The sequence below is a fragment of the Sciurus carolinensis genome, chromosome 2, assembly GCF_902686445.1.
Source record: "Sciurus carolinensis chromosome 2, mSciCar1.2, whole genome shotgun sequence".
NCBI classification, from domain to species: Eukaryota; Metazoa; Chordata; class Mammalia; order Rodentia; family Sciuridae; genus Sciurus; species Sciurus carolinensis.
In genome coordinates this window covers 17,463,124-17,480,949 of record NC_062214.1, presented here as the reverse complement: position 1 = coordinate 17,480,949, position 17,826 = coordinate 17,463,124, and the positions used below count along the sequence as shown (strand labels likewise).

Below are 17,826 nucleotides of genomic sequence, written 5' to 3'. Positions count from 1 at the left end.
GTCACTCCTCAGGGCATCTGCATTTCCTCACTCCCTGACTACAGTACAGGCGGACTTGGGGATGTTGTGGGAACTAAGCATGCTGGAGTCACTATTAGTTTTCTGAGAAGCCAGGAAATTAGCTTCTCCTTATCCTACTGATCTCTGCGAGCATGGCCCCTGCTGGCCACTGCCCCTCATAGGCAATTATTTCTTCCACACCACTTTTCTGCTTTTTCTCTCTTTATTCTAACATGACATGGCATTGGGGCCTGGTTTGCAATTCCACTTCCTCGCTTAGTAACAATGCCTTGAAGTCTTTTGGCCTGGCCTGCAAAGTACAGTAATAATAATTTCCATGCACAGAGATGATAAACCATATGAAAATATCTACATACTGTGCTGGACACATATTGTAGTGCTCAATATGCTTTGATTTTGTGCATAGACTAATCTTTGCCAAGAGCCCATTCTAAGACTTAATTTTATGGCTAATGTTCTTCTTGGGGGAGATTTTCTATCTATTCTTATGGCTTCAGCATCCCCCTTGGATCAGGTGAGTTTCACATCTTATCTCCAACTCCTTCTGACCCATATTTCCATCTACTTCTAGATGTTTTTCTAGACATCTTGAAGACTTCTTAAATTCAACAAGTCCTAAAATAAACTCTCCTCTGCCTCTCTTCAAATTAGTCTCTGTATCCCCATACATACAACTTTGAACCTACTGCTTAAATTGGTCAATAGTTCCATCTTCTATCAACACCTTCCCTAAAACTAACAGAAACCTCTTGGAGGTACCCCCTAATTCTCAATCTCACGTCAGGCACCAGCGTTTTGGATTCTGCCTCAAAACACCTCATCTCCTCTTCTCCATCCTCACTGCTATTCCTTTTTTGAGAAGTAGTCAACTCTCACCTGGATGACCACCAAAACTGCTTAATTGACTTTCCTCCCTTAAGTCTGTGCTTCATAGTGCAAAGTTAGCTTTCGAAGAATGAACTTAAGAATGGTCTCCCATGCCTTAAAACCTCTATGCTGCAGCCCATAATTTACAAATGGAAACCTGTTGGTCAGGCATTCAAGGTGTGTCTATTTGGCTCCAACATCCCTCTGAACAGTCTCTTCTCCAGCCACTCGGTCCCAGGAAGGGGTGGATGCACTGGTGGACCCTCAGGCCCCACCCTCTCACTTTATCCTCTCTCACAAAGCCATGCTGGTACAAAAAATAATTATCAGCTCCCAGATGCCTTTGCCCACTAATCAACTGTGACTCTCTCCTTCCTTTGTGTTGTCAATATACCTGATATATCACGTCTTTTGTCCCTGGTAGTTACATGCCACTTCCTCAACCAAAAAACAGACCTTGAAGACAGGGACAGATCTGCCCTTATCTTTGTGTATACTGCCCCTAGCTCCGTGTCTATCAGCTCCAACTGAGGCCTCAGTGGTTATTAGCTAACTGAATGAATCAAAAAGAGCAAAATACTAATGAGTACCAGGCTGAAACTCAGCAGAATTAGTATACCTCATAGAATAAGTGGAAAACGTGAAAGGAAAAACAACTGGTGGGCATAAGGCCAGATAAGGAATAGGAAGAGAGAATTCCAAAAAAGGAAGAAACTGAATTTCCTAATATGAAAGAAAGTTCCTGTTTCTGCTTTGATGATAGTAAGTAAATATGGAAACAAATATTTTTTTTTTTTTACACTAGGAAAATTCAAAGATTGTTCACCTTGGAAATGTGTTTAAAAGCTAAAAGGAAGCAAAGAATATTCCACAACAGAAGGGATAATGAAAAAAAGACAATTAAGAATTATGAAAATTAAGAAATATTATTAAAATGAGTATTATACAAAAACAAGAATAAAACTAAATAAACTACTAAAAATCCTTAGGGAAGAGAAAAAAAGAATCCAGAGCAATTTTCTAAAAGAAAGAAAAGTTATTTTGAAGCCAAAAACAAAATACTTTGGAAGGATTCATTAACAAATTGGTTAAGAGTTGCTGCCTAAGAGGGAACTGTTTGCCTAAAGAATAGGAATGAATGGGAAACTGCCTTTTTACTACATCCTTTGTATCTTTTAAAGTTTTATATTTCAACTAAAAATTCCTGTGAATATATGAAAAGTGAAAATGCTACTGGCAAATGTAATTACAGAACACAAAATCAGAAAAACAGGACACAAAAAGCAACAAAACGATAAAATAATAATATATATGTGTATGATACATTTGGATAAAACTGGGCAGATTTTCTAATAAAAATGTATAATTCTAATACTGACAAAAACAAAATACCCAACATCATTTTAATAAATTCAGACAAGTATATTCTGCCAAAGAAGCTAGTCTCTGATATCTTACTAGTGAATCTTTTTAAACTCTTCAGAAATAATTCATGTTGTAGAAATCATGCCTAAAATAGGTCAAAACATAGGTTATCTAGTTTAGTCTACTAACCTGATCCTAAAACTGGCTAAAGAAAATGGAAAAAGAGGCAGACATGGTGATACACACCTATAATCCCAGCAGCTTGGGAGGCCAAGGCAGGACTGTGAGTTCAAAGCCAGCCTCGGCAATTTAGCGAGGCCATGAGCAACTCAGTGAGACTCCCTCTCTAAATAAAATACAAAAAAGGGCTGGGGATGTGGCTCAGTGGTTAAGCACCTCTGGGTTCAATCCCTGGTACCAAAACAAAAATAAAAACAAGAAAACAAAACATCCAACAGCTATTTTTAATGTAAGGATTCTAAAACTAAAGATAAAGGTATTTTTTACCCTGTTTGAAGTACCTATTTAAAACCAAATGTCAAAATTATAATTTAAGGGAAAAAACAAACTATGCAGTCATTAAATATAGGCACAAAAAGAAAGGAGCATTCTATCATATCACTGTTAATTAATATAGCATTAGGGGCTGAAACACAGCCCAGTGGTAGAGCTCTTGCCTAGCATGCACAAGGCCCAGGGTTTGATACCTGATACCTTAAAAAGAATAAACAGACAGTATAGTCATTCTGAAAAGCAGTGTGGAGATTCCTTAGAAAACTTGGAATGGAACCACCATTTGACCCAGCTATCCCACTCCTTGGCCTATACCCAAAGGACTTAATATCAGCATACTACAGAGATACAGCCACATCAATGTTCATAGCTGCTCAATTCACAATAGCCAGACTGTGGAACCAACCTAGATGTCCTTCAATTGATGAATGGATAAAGAAACTGTGGTATATATACAATGGAATATTACTCAGCCATAAAGAATGATAAATTATGGCATTTGCAGGCAAATGGATGAAATTGGAGAATATCATGCTAAGTGAGATAAGCCAATCTCAAAAAACCAAAGGACGAATGATATCGCTAATAAGTGGATGATGGCACATAATGGGGGTGGGAGGGGTTAGTGTTAGGGTTAAAGTTAGAGTTAGGGAGGGGGCAAGAATGGAGGAAGGAAGGACTGTATAGAGGGAAAAGAGGGGTGGGAGGGGTGGGGGAAGGGAAAAAATAACAGAATGAATCAAACAACATTACCCTATGTAAATTTATGATTACACAAATGGTATGCCTTTACGCCATGTACAAACAGAGAAACAACATGTATCCCATTTGTTTACAAAAAAAAAAGAATAAATAGTTGGAACTTCTGAAACTATATATAGTACAATACAAAGCAAGATAAAAATTAATGAGAGCTATGAATAAAGGCAGAGACAAAATACTTTTACATTCAACACCATTGTATACTTATAAAACCTAAGGAAATCATTTAAATGGTTGTGATGAGTTTAAAGTGATCAGAGTCATCACCAACATAGAAAAAATCATTAATATTCCTGATTTTCAAACTTGAGTACAAGTGAAAATCACTCGGGAAGCTTTTAAAAATTGTCAATACTTTGACTCACCCCAGACAAACTGCCTCAGAATCTCTAGGGGTGGGACCAGGCATTAATATTGTATAAGGCTTCTGAGGTGATTTTAATGTGCAGCTAAATGGAGATACCTACAACTGTATATTCAATTATTGAAAGAGCTTCAAAAGGCAATGCCAAATGTGTAACCATTCATATTTGCAAATGGGAAGAAAAAAGTTGCTGGAGTTCAGAAGAGGAAACCTGACCAGAGATATAGTTAGCTTCTATGCAAATGTCTCCAGCCCACTGCAGTTTAGACACAGAGATAGGGAGTTAATACCAAGTCAGAGGAGGGAGACATGACCCATGGCCTCAACAGACTGATGGAAATGAGAGGTCATTAGTCTCTGTCCAAGTGCTGTTGAAATGGGAAGCATGCATGAGAGTTTGACAGAGGCTGAGGTGATCTATGATTACCTGCATACCCGTATGAGGCTATATGCAAGATAGATTCCTACAAATGCAATTACTGAGTCAAATGGTATTCACCTTTAAAAGTGAGAGATTTATTTTAAAAGATCTTAAATATGACATAGAAAAAGCATGATGTGTACAATATCAAAATATCTGTTAGATCCAGACCCTTATGAATGGTTCAATTCATCATGTCCCATTCTAAAGATAATTGTCTCCTGTTTTTCTTGATGATATATTTCTTAGCAATTAGTCTACAGTCAGCCCATCCCTCTGAAAGGAACCCTTTTCCTCGCCCACGAGGGATGTGCAGAGATAACTGGCACCTAGAACAGGGACTGTTCAAGAGGAATACAGAAGAGGCAGATTACAGGTGGGTAACGGCCCTCTCTCATGGAAAACACAAGCAGGTGAATAGCTTATTGAGAGGAAGAGAGAGGAATCTTTCAGGGAGTGATGTTAAGCATGTGGAATTTGCTCTCTACAGAGAGGGAAATTTACTTAGCTATCTTGAAAACTATCAAAAAACAGGAAAATCTGTAAAACGAGCTCATCTTGCTCAATTCTTAGAGGCTATTCAAGAAGTCTGTCCATGGTTTTCTGAGAAAGAATCACTTAATTCTTACTTGGGAAAAACTAGGCAGGGAACTGCATGCGGGTCGTATTTCAGCTAACACTCTGAGGAGCACAATTGAAAATGTACAAAGAATTTGGACTTTAATAGAGACTTGCTTGTAATCGGACAAAGACATTGGATTGTGGACTTTGGGAGATTTGATCATGGGACTTAGAAATGCTGTTAAAAGTTTTAGATATAATAGGTAGAAATATCCATCTTCTAGGACCTCTTTGCCTACCAGGAACATGTTAAGCAAAAAGAGGGGGAAATTAATTGGCCATAAAGGTAGGAGTGGTGTGGGAGAGACCAAGTAAGCTGAAGTTAGGCAAAATGATTCAGTGTTACCAGGCAGTAGGTACAGAGATGGATATCAAACAAAATTTCTGGTGATTCCAACATGGCTTTACTCTTGTCACCTACATCCCCCTATGTCAAACTCTGGTAATCATACCCAATGTCACCATCCTACCAGACCCCTAACCCAACAGGCATTGCTATGGCCTATCTGATATCCTTTGTCCTGACCACTGAATTCTTTCAAGTTCCCTCCCACTGGGACCACTCTCTTATTGCTTAACTCTCTTTTTTTTATTATCAAAAGCTTTCCTAGACATTTTTGTTTAAATTATATTCCATGTCTGGTTCTGGTATAAATATCTGATCTGCCACTTATACTCCTGAAGTGGAATAGAAATTACTTTCTATATCAAAGAGCTATTTTTGATAATGGCATTAAAGCCCTCTTGTTTATTAGACTTTAAATATGTAATTTAAGATGCTTCCTCCATGGTGTTTTTCTGTTCATCATTTCAATTCAATCACATGATCTCCATATTTAGTTCTTCTTCCTAACACTTCATTCATTCACTAAATAAATACCTACTAAGCATCTATTCTCCAGCACTGTTTTAGATCCTGGAGATAAAGTTCTTGCCCTTGGGGAGCTCAGGCAGTCAAAGTGTATGGGTGTGGAGGGAGGGAAGGGAGATAGCCCATCAAACAGTCAAATGTTGGTAAATGACATGGAGAAAATTAAAATGGATAGAGTGATTCAGGGTGTGGTAATGTGTCTTTTTCAATTGATGGTGTCATGGAAGGTATCACTGATAAGGTAATGGGGCAGAAACCCGAAGAAGACAGGCGAGGATTCCAGGCAGAGAAACAAGTACAATGGTCTGGAAGCAGGAGCATTTCTGGACTAACTAAAACACAAACGGGGCAGAGTCAGGGTGAGAGTAAGCATTAGAAAATGTGTGTACAAGAAACTTGTCCTATACCATTGTTAGAGGGTCGATATACAATGCCAATAAAGAGGTTTTACTCATTTTTAAAACTCAGAGTTAAACTCTCTCTCCTCCTCACTTTCTCTCTCCTCCATTTCACTCTCTCTTGCATGCGCACTCTCTCTCTCTCTCTCTTCCTCTCATTTTCTCTCTTACCCTGCAGTGAGATGCTCTGTTTGCTCTCTTATGCGAAAACAAACAAAAAAAAAAAAAAAAAAAACTCAGAGTTAAGAATGATCAGGCTGGAAGATATTATATATCCAAGAGAAGCCCTGCTGCAATTCATTACTAAAGCACAGGGAAGACAACTCCCCACCCCTACCATCATGAGGAAGAAAATTCCAGAGGTTACAACTATGGGGAAATTACCACAGGTTTGTGAAGGAATGATGTTGCCATGGAGTTGTGTTAAGGATGCTGTAGTATATAGCTCCCAGCATCCTATACCATCAAAACTTCATAAAGGAAAATAATGTAAAAAATTTCCTTTTATTTAAAAAGTTGTACTAAGGTATATCTGTTCATCAAATATAGTCTATATCTATTTATACTGTTAGTCTTGTTTTTGTTTTTGGTACCAGGGATTAACCACTCAGTCACATCTCCAGCCCATTTTTTATTGTAGACAGGGTCTCACTAAGTTGCTTAGGGTCTCGCCAAGTTGCTCAGACTGGCTTTGAACTTGTGATCTTCCTGTCTGTTTCCTGAGTTGCTGGGATTACAGGTGTACACCATCAAGCCTGGTTGTCTTTATCTTCTATATTAAATTATTAAAAATGTTTCCTATTCCAGAGTTCCACACATATCATAGTTAGAGAATAAGGCTTGAATAATTGGTATTCAAACTTGTTTTCAAAGCATAAGTTTGCATTCAGACTAAAAGTTGACACTTGGCCTAAACCTGCATATCACAGAGATACAACACACAACTCTACTTTTATGATATTCAATGATAAACCTACAATATAACAAGCAATCTAAGAAATCGCCTAGTTATACTTTCAATTCAGATTTTTAGATTAATCCCAAAAGTAATAATTTGATCAAAGAGTTAAGGGATAAAACTGAGGGAAGACAAAATAAAGAATGTTTAATAGCAATTCAAAGACTAAATATGGTTGTAATAAGTTAGGTATTACAAAGTTACAGTAATTGATATAGCAAGAATTTAGTTAAAATTCAGAAGCACATAACTTACCTGAAAAGCATACTTTTCCCTTACTTCATTGTTTTTCCAGTTCCTTCACTTTATGCAGTCCCATATGCATCTTTAAAGGGTCACTTGTTGCTTCAGCAGGTACAATTCAGTTCTATAAAAGAATGACCATCATCACTTCACAAGGAGAGAAGGCACATTGTAGGAATCTGAGTTATCCAATTTCACTTCCTAATTCATTTTCGTAACTATATACAAATAGAATTTTAAAGTTATCAAAATACAAACTAGTAATTTAAAACTATTAAAATGCTAACAGAAACTAGAACATAAATGGAAGTAAGGTAAACTCGATTCTCTCTGAAAACAAATCAGAATAAGATGATTCACTAAAACCTGTAATTTTTACGTTTTTTTCCCATCAGTGAGTTTTCATCCCTCTCTCCTAGCTAAGTTTGAGGTGGCTTGGCAGAAATATTAAAATTACTGAGATGTGACCCTAAATTCAAGGATGCACACCTTAAAGGATGTACTACTACTTTCTCATGTTTTTATATTCAAAGTCCTGGGGGCTTCCTGGTATAAGCCACAAAATTGGCTCATACTGTGAATTCCAGGCTAATATACTCTGTACTCTCTATTTTTGTCTCTGACCCTTATCCCTATGTTGTCCCATTCTGCACACAATAATCCTTGGTGAATGAATGAAACAATAAATGGATTTCCAACAAACCACCATAGATGCTTCATGGAATCTTAAAATTACTTGGGAAACACTTTAAAAAACCACTACTCTTGAGTTCTTTCTTTTTTTCCCAAGCATTCTCTTTGGTTAAAATACCCCTTCAGCAGTAAAACATCCCCAGTGTGAGTGTATTGGAAGGTGGTCAGAACTCCAGACAGATATCCAGACCCTGGTACATTACAGAGGGTCTGGACTACGAGCATCTGTGAACACAAACAGATTTGCCCTTCAAAAAAAGCATCCCCACCAAAGGGTTACCAGTTATCAGCAGCCTTCTTAGATCTTTAATACACACTTATCTTTTACATCACGCATCAAGCACTCAACTAAAAAGCTTTAACCTCATTAACTAGTTCAATCCTTATAATGACCCTAGCAGGTAGATTCTATTATTCTAATCACCCAGATAAGGGAAAATGAGGCATAGAAAGGTTAGTTATATTAATTACTCAAGGAAATGCACTATGTGCTATCCTGCATTTTGTAGGCAGGAGTCTCTGAATAATAGATTCACAGTAAGATAAAGTCTCATCCACCTATTCACTTTCTTTTACTGCTTTCCCTGTATGCCTAATTAAAGTAGTTCCATTTCTAGTTAAATTAGCTCTTGTTGAAAATTTTTCCTGATTCATAATTTATTGAAAAACCACTTCTAATTCTCTACAATTTAAAAGATGGCCTTTTCTCATTTAAGAATTATCCTATGAATATCAGAAAAAGGAAATCTTTTAATTTGGAGGAAATCAAAAGTAATAATTTTTAAAGCTGACTACTCACATATACATGCTACTTCAGTTAATTCAATTTATTTCAGATATTTTGCTGGGCTTACCAGATCCCTTCCAACTTAAAATCTTAAAGCCCTCCCTCAAGCAAGGCAATTCTTCTACTCTATAATCTATTAGAACATGATGCTAATGAGGTCAAAAGTTGTGGGTTCAATCTACTATAGACACTTAACATTGTTTAGTTCACAGCTAAAGAATAGCTTATCATACCAGTAATCAGGTTAGTGTGTGCAACAAAACTAGCCTTGAATACATTTTCCGGAGAAACAAGTGGCAGTAAAACACAGCACTGACTATGGACCACAAACATCATCAGCCTCATTCATAAAAGAAAAGTTTCCAGATCAATAGCAAAGCACTCCTGTTTTCCTGAGTAGAAAGCTCTCCTCAAGCTCAGATCTTTTGCCAGAATATAACCTAAGGCTCCTATTTCAAAAAATCAAGAGTGACATAAGGTTTTAAAAAATGTTTTTAGTTTTTACACAAACTCTGCTTGACTGGTCTGAAAACAGAATTTTCCTTTCCTGACATCAATTCTGACAATAAAAAGCATTTGCAAAGGTTTTAGAAAGTGTCCACAAAATTCCTAGTAGTGCAACATAGAAAACCTCCAGAAATATATAACCGCAAATACATAAATATTTCTAAGATTTTTTAAAAATTACTATGTATTTTCATAAAACCCCAAAACGACTTCATTTATAAATAATGAAGTTATTTTAAAACCTGTTTTTCAAATTAAATGAAGAAACCAACCAATATCAGTTTAGATTACATTTTAAAATAACCGAGGACCCATTCAAGGTAGAAGTTTTCCCAGATTCACAAATAAAAATGAAAGAGCAAAACTACATTCCTTAATTGTTATTATAGGAGAAACCCATTTGGGATTGTCTGTCTTCAAGATTTCCTGCCCACAGCTGGAAAGAACTTCCTAATTACTAATGCTACAAAGCATAGGGTTCCAACAGTCACAAGGTAACTATGACAGCAAAGTCACAGATACTTTGAGATCACAGAAACCATATGATGTACTTTTTACACTGGAGGCAAAATTCACATACGATAAACCATTTAAAAATGTACAATCTAGTGGCATTTAGAACATCCACAATGCTGTCAAGCATTACCTCTACCTAGTCCCCAAATACTTTTCAATTCAAAAATGAAACTCAGTACTCATTAGCAGCCCACTTCCATTCCACCTCTTCTAGCCCCTGACATCACTATTATCCTTTATGTTTCCACAAATTTGCTTCTTTGGGTATCTCATCCAATGCAATCATATAGTATTCTTTGTGTTGACCTTCTTGCATTTGGCACAATGTTTCAAGTTTTCACCTATTTTGTAGTAGGTGTCCCTACCTGAATCATTTTTATGGCTTGAAAGTATTCCATTATCAAATATATCACATTTGTCCACTGAGTCAGCCACTGATGGACATTTGAGTTATTTCCACCTTTTGGCTACTATTATAGTGCTGCTATGAACATAAGTGAACAAATATTTGCTTGAATACGTGTTTTCAATTATTTCGGACATATACTTAAAAGAGCAATTGCTAGATAATATCGTAACTTATATTCAACTTTTTGAGAAGTGCAAAACTGTTTTTAGACCCATAAGCACTAGTAGTTGCATTAGTTTACAGTCCCACCAGCAAAGTTCAAGGATTCTAATTTCTCCAACATCCTCACCAATGTTTGTAATTTCCTGGTGTTTTGTTTTAAAATTATAGTCATCTTAGTAGTTATCAAGAGTTATCTCATTATGGTTTTGACTGGCATTTCTTTAATGACTAAAGGGATGGAGTATTTTTCATGTACATCTCTTTTGGAGAAATGTCTATTTAAGCCCTTTGCCCATATTTTTAATTGGTTTGTTTGTCTCTTTGTTGTTGAGTTGTAAGATGATGGATACCAGTCCCTTTCAGATTTGCAAATGATTTCCCCCTTCTTCTATAGTTTTCTTTCAACTTACAGGATGGTGTCCTTTGATACACAATTAAATTGCTGAAGTAGCCAAAATCTACTTTTTCCTTTCATTACACAGTGGGGGATTTTTGTTTGATTTGTGGTACTGGGGATTGACCCAGGAGCCCTTTACCACTGAGTTACATTGCCAGTCTTTTTAATTATTTATTTTTCAAGTCTGTGACAGGGCCCTTGCTAAATTGTTAGGGCTGGCTTAAACTTAAAATCCTCCTGCCTTGGGTTGGGGATATAGCTCAGTTGGTAGAGTTGCCTCGTAAGGACAAGGCCCTGGACTCAATCTCTAGCACCGGCAAAAAAAAGAAAAAACAAAAAATCCTCCTGCCTGGGCCTCTGAAGTACTTGGATTACAGATAAGTGCAACTATGCCCGACTTCATTGCTTGTGCTTTTGAGTCATCAGTAAGAATCCATGATCAAATCCAGGGTCATGAACCATTTACCCATATGTTTTCTTTCTAAGAATTTGTAGTTTTGGGTCTTAAATTCAATCGTTAACACATTTGAATTAACTTTAGTATATGATGTGAAGTTGGAGTCCAACTCATTCTATTGCATGTGAACATCCAATTGTCCCTATACCATTTGTTGAAAAGATTGTTCTTTCCCTATCAAATGGTCTTCACATTCTTCTCAAAAGCAATTGACCATGCCAGGGATGGTGGCGCATGCTGTATTCCAGCAATTTAGGAGGTTGAGGGAAGAAGAGGACAGGTTCAAGACAGTCTCAGCAACTTAGCGAGACCCAGTCTCAAAAATAAAAATAAAAAGGGCTGGGAATAAAGTTCAGTGTAAAACATCCCTGGGATTCAAGCCCCAGTTCCCCTCTCCCAAAAATGACCATAGAGATGGGTTTACTTCCAGACTCTCAATTTTATTCTACTGATCTATATGTCTCTTCATATTGATAGTACCACACTGTTTTGGTTAGTTATAGCTTTGTAGAAAAATTTGAAATTGAGACATCTGAGTCTTCAAACTTCAAATTTTTTCAGGATTATTTTGACTATTCAGGGTCTGTTGCAATCCCATATGAATTTGAGGATCACTTTTTCCATTTCTGCAAAAAATGTCACTAAGATTTTGGTAGAGACTACATTGCATCTTTAGATTGCTTTGGTTAGTATCGCCATCTTTATAATATTAAGACTGCCAACCCTTTTCATTTGATGATATATTTTGATGTTATCTGAAAACATCTTTGATAAAGTAGTACACTAACTTCCTCTAATTATCTATATCTCTGTGGTAATTTTCTAACACCTGAATTAATTCACAAATATGAAGTTTACATTTGCCATGGAGAATACAATACTCATGTTCCAGAGAATGGGGTCAATTGTTCAAGGTCTAATTGTTTGCTCTGTCTATAAGAAAGGTTCAAACTCAAGGGTTTTCATTTCTCTGAATTGTATTAATTTTCATCATCATCAGTTCCTAGTAAAGGAGTTAATATATAAGAACTCTATATGTTTGCTGATTCTTAAGTTGTTTTAAAAAGACTTTGCAGAATATAGGTCAAATTCCCCCTTCCCCAATTTGTTATGAAACACTAGCTACTTTGCCAATGAGTCTTCTGAAAAGAAGCTTGGTTAGTCAGAACTTAAGGTGTCACTGTAATTTGGTGGGAGGTTAAAGAGAAAGATGTTGAAAAAATTTGTGACTTGATCAACTGAGAGAACAATTACTTGATATTATAAATATTCCTTTGGCAAGACACAATCTATTCTATGCTCTCACATCAAAATTAGAATTGAAGACAACCTAGTAACGTAGGAAAAAAATCTATGGAGCTCAGTGAGACAAGCCATTTCGTGAAAATTGCATATTCTACAAAAGTAAAAGTCATTTGAGACTGTGGATTGAGTCTGAGGGTAGTGACTGCTTCAGAGTCTATATCTGGTACCAACTTTTCCAAGTTTCAGTTTTCACACCGCCTCTCAATACACAAACCATGTGAGATTCATGGTCTGAGGTGATCCAGCAAAATCAGAATGGGCTTTAAGAATCAAATTGCCCTATAAATAACTTTAATCAGAAAATACTATCTGGTGTTGAAATAAACAGTTATCAACCACATCCTGGGAAACAGATATCCAATTCCATCTATTTTGTCATCTATAATGAACTAAAGGTAATAAAAATATCTTCTGGCAGGTTCTTGGGATCAGTGTTTTGGCAGGAAATGCTTGCGAATGTAAAGTTAGAAGTTCTGAGTCATTGTTGAGTTTTGTTTTGTTTTGTCTTTAACCAGAACCTTGAAGTTGAAAAGCAAAAGAGGGGCCAGAATAATCAGGTAAGAACCTGACACAGTGAGGCAAGAGCTGGACAATAGTCCCAGGAGGGGAAGAGCTGTGTTACAATGTACGTGGAATGGACTGCTTGCTGACCAAGCCCAACACCAAACAGCCAGAAGATTCCTTTAGCACAGGTCCACATACCATCCATGGTAGACTCACTCTCATGCCATGAGTTTTGCCATAAATCCTTCATAACCAGAAAGCTCTTCTAACATGGCAGGTAGAAAGGGCTGTTTCTTTGGTCCTGCTTACTGCCTAAGGAGGTCCTGTCTTCAGGGCCCTTACAATTCCCCACCCTTCAAGCGTTTTCAACAAGCTAACTGAATGACCGTACTTCTCCCTCCACATTTCCTCAGTTCTAGTTGCACTCAGTTCACTTGAGTTTTCAGGATGCCATTCTATGCCCCAAAACTGAAATACTGAGGCATCTGTCTGGGACCTGACAGGCCTGCTTCAGCTTTGTTCTCTGCTCTCTCTCTGGTGGTCCTAGCTAAAAGCTCTTGGAAACCAGCCTTAATTGCAGGGCAAAAGCCTGGTTTGCAAGCTCTGCTAGATAGGAAAAGGGAAGCAGATGGAATGCTTAAGTTTATGACACAGCTGCAACTAACCAGTCTCAATTTTGAAAGAACCAAAATCTGGACACATATCTGTCAACATAAGAATGGATAAACAAATTGTGGTATTCATAGAGTGGAATACTACTTACCAATAAAAAGAAAAATATTATCTAATACACATATCATAGATGGTTCTCAAAATCATGTTGAGCAAATGAAGATAGACACAAAGAACAATTATGATTCTGCTTTATGGAGTTCTAGAAAAGAGAAAAATTATTGTAGTAAAAATCAGAATGATGAAGACTGTTAGTAACAGGTACATGAAGGAACTTTGCCAAGGTGACAAAAATGTTCTACATATGGCTTGGGATAGTGTTTATATCATTATAAACATTTGTCAAAACTGATTGAACTATACATTTAAAATATGTATATTTGATATATATATAATCTCAACTTTTAAAATGAAAAGTTCAAAAATCTTTTTTTTTAAATGACACAAAGGCAGTTTTCCATCACTTTTCAATAATGTGGTCAACATTCTACAAAAGAGAGATCTTGATACATTCCAGTCTACCACTTAAACAAAAGAGAAATAAATCTCTTTAAAGGTGTATGGAAATTATAATCAATGAATTCTTAAGACTTAATTACACAGAGAATTCCCTCAAATTTCTCTTAATCTAACATTCATGTTAAATATGTTAAGTATGTTTTAAAAGCTGAAAGTACATGGTAGAGGACAGAAAGACTAATTTGCTTTTTAATTTGTGGGAAAAAGTCCTCAATTATAAGAATTATATACATTCAATATAAGGAAATTGGAAAATACAGAAATGTACATAAGACTGTAGGAGAAGGGGATTCATATAATCAAAATCATAAACATAAAGAAAATTAAAAGTGACCTCTAAAACATCCACTATCCAGAGATAAGCACTGTCAACATTTTTTATACAAATAAGTTTAACCCAAATGGGATCATACTGAATATACTGGTACTATTTTTCACTTAAATATATGTAACAAATACTTCTCATGCTATTGTGCATTCTTTGCATTTTATTTATTTGTTTTCAGTACTGAAGATTTAACTCAGGCGTACTTTACCACTGAGTCACATCCCCAGTCCTTTTTCTTATTAGGAGACAGGGTTTCACTAAATTGCCCAGGCTGGCCTTGAACTGGCAACACGCCTGCCTCAGTCTCTTGAGTAGCTGGGATTACAGGTGTGCATCTGGCTCATTCTTTTATTTATTATACTACGGCAATTAAACATTTTCATGTGATTATTGGTCATTCACATTTCTCTATAAGGCAGATTGGCAATTTTAAAAATACTGCTGATTTTTCACTCCTGATTATATTTGTATAGAAAAGTGGAAAATACAGACGAGTATATGACTATAGGACAAAAAAATTACAAAATTCAAATCATAACGATTGTAACTGCTAATTTTTATTTTTATTTGCATGTTTTCTTATAGAAACTATAATGTGAATATGGACTAGGGTTGTGGCTCAGTGGTACAGTGCTTGCCTTGCACGTGTGAGGCACTGGTTCAATCCTCAGCACCACATTAAAAAAATAAAGATATTATGTCCCATCTACAAAAAAATATTTTTAAAATTATAATCTGGATAAATCTGGTTTTTTGGCACCAAAATAAACAGGTAGATAAATGGTACAGAATAGAGGACACAGACACAAACCAAAATAAATACAATTTTCTCATACTAGACAAAGAGGCCAAAAATATGCAATGGAGAAAAGACAGCCTCTTCAACAAATGGTGCTGGGAAAACTGGAAATCCATATGCAACAGAATGAAACTAAACCCCTATATCTCACCCTGCACAAAAATCAACTCAAAATGGATCAGGACCTTGAAATCAGACCAGAGACCCTGCATCTTATAGAAGAAAAAGTAGGTCCAAATCTTCAACATGTTGGCTTAGAATCAGACTTCCTTAACAGGACTCCCATAGCACAAGAAATAAAAGCAAGAATCAATAACTGGGATAGATTCAAACTAAATAGCTTTCTCTCAGCAAAGGAAACTATCAGCAATGTAAAGAGAGAACCTACAGAGTGGGAGAAAATCTTTGCCACTCATACTTCAGATAGAGCACTAATTTCCAGAATATATAAAGAACTCAAAAAACTCTACACCAAGAATACAAATAACCCAATCAACAAATGGGCTAAGGATATGAACAGACACTTCACAGAAGAAGATCTACAAGCAATCAACAGATACATGAAAAAATGTTCAACATCTTTAGTAATAAGAGAAATGCAAATCAAAACTACCCTATGATTCCATCTCACCCCAATAAGAATGGTGATTATCAAGAATACAAGCAACAATAGGTGTTGGCGAGGATGTGGAGAAAAAGATACACTCATACATTGCTGGTGGGGCTGCAAATTAGGGCAGCCACTCTGGAAAGCAGTGTGGAGATTCCTTAGAAAACTTCGTATGGAACCACCATTTGACCCAGCTATCCCACTCCTTGGCCTATACCCAAAGGACTTAACATCAGCATACTACAGAGATACAGCCACATCAATGTTCATAGCTGCTCAATTCACAATAGCCAGACTGTGGAACCAACCTAGATGTCCTTCAATTGATGAATGGATAAAGAACTGTGATACAGTTTCTTTACACACAATGGAATATTACTCAGCCATAAAAAAATGATAAAATTATGGCATTTGCAGGAAATGGATGAAACTGGAGAATATCATACTAAGTGAGATAAGTCAATCTGAAAAAACCAAAAGACGAATGATCTCGCTGATAAGCGGATGATGACACATAATGGGGGGTGGGAGGGGGGCAAGAATGGAGGAAGGAGGGACTGTATAGAGGATAAGAGGAGTGGGAGGCGGAAGAAAAAAAAATAACAGAATGAATCAAAAACTATTACCCTAGGTAAATGTATGATTACACAAATGGTATGCATTTACTTCATGTACAGAGAAACAAGATGTATCCCATTTGTTTACAATAAAAATGAATTAAAAAATATTTTATACTTCTATGTAAATAGAAGTCTTATAAATAAAATAGTATTTTAAAAATATTTTTAACAAGATAAATCTGTTTTTAGAGCAAGTTTTCTCACTTAGTATTGTTATATGAACAATTTCCCTGTCATTAACATCTTTTTAAACATTCATTTTTGTTAGTTTTATTCATTTGCTGAATTTTGTTAATTGCATAGATTTGCCATAATTTAAAAATTAACCTACTATCAGGTATCTGAACATATTTTTATTCACTTTATATCATTTTTTTATATAAAAATTGTCTTCATCCTTAATTATTTCCTTGGGATAAAGGGTCAAAGAATATGAACATTTTAAAGGCCTATATTGCCAAACTGCACTGAGGGTTATGCCACTCTGCATTCCATAAGAGTGTCTGTACTTCTACACCTTGCTAACATTCAATTCTCTTTCTCACATACTCTCCCCCATATACTCCTGATCATAACCCCCTTTACACATACATACACATACACACACACACACACACACACACACACACACACACTTGCTAATTTGATAGAATGAAGAAGTTTTTTCCATTTGGTTAAGCCTCCTACAGTTCCTCTTCTGTGAATAGTTTGTTAAATTCCTTGGATGTCTGATACTTTTCAGAGGTAACTAAAAAGCATTTGGGGATTTCTGGTTCATCATAATAATGGAACATTAGAATGTACCTCTCTTGTCTCTTAAAATGACCAATATAGGGCTGGGGATATAACTCAGTTGATAGAGGGCTTGCCTCGGAAACAAAAGGCCCTGGATTCAATCCCCAGCACCGCTAAAAAAAAAAAAAAAAAAAAAAAAAGAACAATATAAAAGACAATTTATTATAAACGTAAGAATATATATTATAAACATATAAAAGTAAAAGTTCACAAAAGCACAGGATAAACAGAAAAGATGCCATCAGAAGAACAGCATGACAATGTCTATCAAAAAAAAAAAGCCATTAGGACTGACTGTTGTGATTGTTGGCAATGCTAATCGTTGTAAAGAAGCTTCAATTT

The 17,826-nt window shown here is 36.1% G+C and overlaps 1 protein-coding gene across 5 annotated transcripts in view; it reads right to left on the bottom strand.

The window, feature by feature from the left end:
- The window catches only part of Zhx3 (zinc fingers and homeoboxes 3), a 130,782-nt gene that overhangs the window by 83,459 nt on the left and 29,497 nt on the right, over positions 1 to 17,826 (bottom strand). For 4 of the 5 annotated variants that reach the window (XM_047539208.1, XM_047539210.1, XM_047539209.1 and 1 more), the window contains one exon: positions 7,417 to 7,528. The gene's annotated coding sequence lies outside the window, so the exon portion shown is untranslated. Of the gene's footprint in view, positions 1 to 7,416; positions 7,529 to 13,904; positions 13,980 to 17,826 lie in introns of those variants that run through there. The other variant, XM_047539212.1, reaches the window with a different exon arrangement.